The sequence below is a fragment of the Suncus etruscus genome, chromosome 9 (genome assembly GCF_024139225.1).
Source record: "Suncus etruscus isolate mSunEtr1 chromosome 9, mSunEtr1.pri.cur, whole genome shotgun sequence".
Taxonomy (NCBI): domain Eukaryota; kingdom Metazoa; phylum Chordata; class Mammalia; order Eulipotyphla; family Soricidae; genus Suncus; species Suncus etruscus.
In genome coordinates, this window is record NC_064856.1 from 52770501 (window position 1) to 52775776 (window position 5276).

The following is a 5276-nucleotide window of genomic DNA, read 5'->3' on the forward strand; positions in this document are numbered from 1 at the left end:
TGGTGGGGTGCACATCTCGTGTTGCTAGGGGCATTCTGATTCTGTTAGGAGCGACCCCAGGAAGCACTTGAAAGACCAGATACAAAGATAGATATGAGAAACTGGCTTACACTAGGTTACAAACTCTGTGGTCAAGTATCTATTTGAATGATTGTTTATCTTTACCGAATTTTATTTGGGACCTCAAAATAACTTCAAGATAGAAATTTAAAATTTCTTCCTTTAAAATTTGTTTCCTGGGCCCGGAGAGATAGCTCAGCGGCGTTTGCCTTGCAAGCAGCTGATCCAGGACCAAAGGTGGTTGGTTCGAATCCCGGTGTCCCATATGGTCCCCCGTGCCTGCCAGGAGCTATTTCTGAGCAGACAGCCAGGAGTAACCCCTGAGCAATGCCGGGTGTGGCCCAAACACCAAAAAAAAAAAAAAAATTTTTTTTTGTTTCCTTTAAAATCCGAGACATTATTAAATATTATAAATTTACTTTTCTTTCTTTCTTTTTTTTTTTTTTGATTTTGTTTTGGTGATGCTCAGGGGATACTCCTTGGCTGTGCGCTCAGAAATCACTCCTGGCGTGGAGACCATATGGGACTATGGGGTATTGAACTCGGTCCGTCCTAGGTTAGTGTGTGCAAGACAGACACTCTACCACTTGAGCCATGCTCTGGCCCCTAAATATTACAAATTTTCAAAAATTCCAATCAAATACCAAAAATGTGTGTGATTAGTTGTGGGAAGAATTATATTCTGGTACAGTCCACAGAGAATAGAGTATGGACTGGTTGGAAGAAACACCTGGATAATCCCAGAAACTACTAGTTACCTCAAATAGAATGAATCTTAAAATGTTTTGTTCTTTATTTTACAGGTTACACTGAGACCTGAAGAAAAATAAAGATGAAATGAACACTACTTATTTCCTGTACAATAAAAAAGAAAGGGTGGCTGGATATAATGAATTAGAAGCTCTGAATACTATATAACGTCTGAAGATTATCACATCATAAAAATGAAGGGAAAACTGAGAAAAATGTCAAAGACCAGAAGAGACTAAGGAGATAAAAAAAAACTAAACTCAATGTCATATATTACAGTGGATTCCTCTTTGTAATTTTTATATACATTTATATTTATTAAAAATAAAAGTTTATGGGGCCAGAGAGATAGAACAGCAGAAGGATGGTGTTTCGAATCCCAGCATCTCATATGGTCCCCCGAGCCTGCCAGGAGCGATTTTTGAGCATAGAGCTAGGAGTAACAAAACAAAACAAAAAAACAAACAAAAAGTTTGTTTAAAAAGCCAAAACACTGACTAAGGATGTTGGGAGAAGATTAGTGTGATACAAGAAAGGGCAAAGTAGAAGAGTTCAGGATGACCAATTGAAGTCAGTTTTCAATTTCTTGATAGACAAAAAAGGTATTGAGGTTATGATGTGCCAACTTTTTTTCTAAGTGCCTTCACTGAGAACATATTGTAATTCTCATACTTCTAATAATAATCCACGAAATAAACTTTAGTTTCAGTTTACAGTGAAGTACAATGACGCACCACACCACTGAGAAGTTGCAGATCCAGATATAGTTATTTTTCAATGACATACATATAAGATCTTAAATGACAATACCTGGTGTGAAAGGGGAGAGATAGAGGGAGAGAGAAACACAATTAACTTCAATACCATAGCTTTATTTTCAAATGACTTTATGCTTGTGCCAAGGAAATGAAAGTGGAGAGCTTTTCTTCTAACCCCACCTCTGCTTTGTTTAAAGTATTTAGACTATATTGCCTAATTATTTTTTCCCCAGAAGGTTTTGAAAAGACCCTATGTTATTCTTTTCTAGAAATTAACATCCTTTATGACCTCTGTTGCTCTGGGAGGACAGAGTGTTTCCAAGTTTTCAAACATCCTTTTAACCCACATATGTCATCATCTGTCACTAGATAATTCATGGAGTTGGCTCTTTGGGAAGAGCACCTGGTGCCCCTATGAAGATTCACTAGATGGACTGCTTTCATCTAAGTCCCAGAGCTACTTGTCCCAGCACTCAGGGGTTCAGAAATTATGGACTATGACAATCTCTTGAATTTGGACCTGGATCCCCAGTAGGCCTGTTATTTCCCTATCTTCACCAGGAGTATTATAAAGTCATGGTCTTTATTGACAGAGAAAGAAATGTTTTTTCACAAATAGAGGATCAGATGAGAGGAGACACAGGCTCTGTATCTTTGGTGAGTGCCAGGACAAAAGGTGCGAAACCTGTTCTGGGTGAGGTGACTGGGTACTGAGGACTAGCACTACTGGCATATAGGCAGAACTGAAGAGGTCTCTGTTAAGAGAGATAATCATTAAATGTCTCCATAATCTGCAAAATGAGATTAAGTTCATTCTAATCCTCCCTGCTGGTGAGAATTAGAAAATAATTCTTATCATATTAATGCTCTTTTTGAGAGTTTCATTACTATTAGCTGAGACACATGCTCCTTGCATGGTAAAATGAGAAACACCGGTGTTTTTCAATCCTTAGCCAACTAGCCAACTTAAACATAATTGCAGGTGCACTTTCATTCCTAGTGCAGGCTGAGTTCTGCAATAAAATCTTATTACAAATCTTTTGTTTATCAATATTAATATCAAAGGTAGATATTGGAGAAACTGACTTTTCCTCATCCAGGGTTACAAAATTTTAGGACCATAAAGTAAATAGTCTATTTAAGTTTCTATTTTGAAGTAACTTTCAAGTTACAGACAAATTGAAAATTAACAGTATTTATATTCCCGTGATGTTAAACATTTTCATAATCATTGTTCAATTAGTAAAACTAGAAAATAATGTTGTTACAGCACTTTCAACAAATCTATTAATGTCATTAGAATTTATCCAAATTTTCGATTAATGTCCTTGTTCTTGTCTTGTCTTGGTCCAAGCCCCAGTATAGGATTTGAAATTTTACTTAGAGTGAATGAAACCCAAGAGAAGTGATACTGAACCTTTGACTTTCAATCTCTCATTTCTTCACTCTTCTTAGTTTTCCACAGCTAAGACTATAAAAGAGGACTACTGGTCAGATATTATGCTGATTGTCTTTCAGTTCATATTCAATGGATTATATTGAAGTTTCTCATTTTAAGGCAAGCAAGTCGCAGAATGAATGGTGATATAACATGAGTCAGTGATATTGAATTAGTGCATTGATCTGATATTAATATTGATCATTTACTAAACCTCACTTTAAATGACATTTTTAGAGTCATTTGAGCAGACACACAGGGAATCATTTTTCATCTTATCCTAAACTAACTCAAGGTAGAAAGGCTATTAGTTATGTGAAAAATAATTATAGGTAACATTTGTTAAGGACTAATAATGTCTGCAAATTATTCCCATCTTATTATATATTTATTTTCATTTTATATGTGAGGACATTAGGACAGAGAGGGGTCAAGAAATATGTCATATAGTCAGGAAGCCAGTTTTCTAACATGATCATAGAGTAAAAAGTAGTGTTTTCCAAAATGGGTGATGTTATTCCTCTATTTGGGGGTCACCAGAATGATCCATGTGGGTAATAGTAACATTGACATTACTGATAGGCACTTACATTTTGCACATATCTTAGTAAAACTTAGTTTATCTGGTTATTCCCAGACTTAGCTAATATCATAGAAGTTTGGGTCATAACATTCAGTTGTTAGTAATATACACACAAATAGACTTTATTTCAAGATTGATAACATAAAATCAATCTGCTTATTATCTATACTTAACATTTATAACATTATTGAACACAAAACATAGTTCTGATTCATACCATACTATAGCATCTGTTTATAAGTAACTAGGTTTCACCTACTAAATATATTCAAAACTTTTTTGTTACCAACTTTTAAAATGAAAAACACAGACATATATTTGTAGGGTATTAATGCTTAAAATATTTAAGAATTTAAAATTATGACAGGGCAAGATGTCATATCATAATTTTTTCTATATGAATTTTAAAACAAACTAATCATTTTTAGAAATAATAATTTTTATTTTGTACACAAAATTTACTGGGTAATTAACAGAACCTATGTCTTATATTAAAGCAACAGCCTCTGAGCATTTCTGTTTACATGTGATGTGGTTAGTGTCCTTTAATTTACACTTTCTATTTATCCCTAGAAAATAAAAAAAAAGTTCTAAACAATTAGAAAGAAGGAAAAAAAATGAAAGATCTTAGCCAATTTGAAAACTTTGCAGATAGTTCATATTTCCAGTTATAGATGTCTATCTATAACTATTTAGATTTATATAAATCTATTTTGAGCACCCTAATATTAAATCTATTCTGTACTAAAGATTTATATAAATCTATTTTGAGCACCCTAATATTAAAATCTATTCTCTACTAAAGGGAAAGTTTCCACCTCCTGACAATTTTTTGTCTAGGACTGTAGAACTAGACCCTATTTTTCTGTAACCCCTCTGGGCCCCAAGGACTGGTGATTCTGCAGTCCCAGGACTCCGCTGACAAGTCCAGAAGGTTAAAGTCTACATTCCCTTGAGTGCTGGACCACTAAAGCACTGATTGTTGCAGAAACCTTATGGGAAAAGGGTCTCCAACCTTCTCTTTATTTTCACTGCGAATTATAGTGTGGTTAACAGCTATATGGAAGAAAAAACTTCCCTAATAAAGAAGTTGTGCGCTATTTGTAGTTTTATTGAATTGAATATAGATGAGTAAGATGGTGTGAGAGGCAGAGTGAGATGTAACTACACCCTCATAACCTCTCTGAAGGGATTTCCCTACTCTGTTTATGTTTGTCTTTTGCCTCCCACTTCCCTCCTTACCTGCCTCTCCCCCTATTGTTTTTTTTGTACTTGGATTTATTATATTTCTACTTTGCTTTTCTTCAGGAGATTGCTCTGCATAAGTAATGAGCTTATATTTAAACTCATGTGATATAAAAGCTACGATGGGGCAGTTATAGGCAAGTGGCCATTACAATTTTATTTTTTTTATTTTTTCTTTTTCTGATTATGCTCTAAAACTATTCTACTTACAGTCTGATTCTTTTTTTTAAAAAAATTTTTATTTAAACAACCTTTAAATACATGATTGTGTTTGGGTTTCAGTCATGTAAAGAACACCATCCATCCACTAGTGCAACAATTCCATCACCAATGTCCCAAATATCCCTCCTCCCCACCCGACCCCCGCCTGTACTCTAGACAGGCTTTCCATTTCCCTCGTACATTCTCATTATTAGGATAGTTCAAAACGTAGTTATTTCTC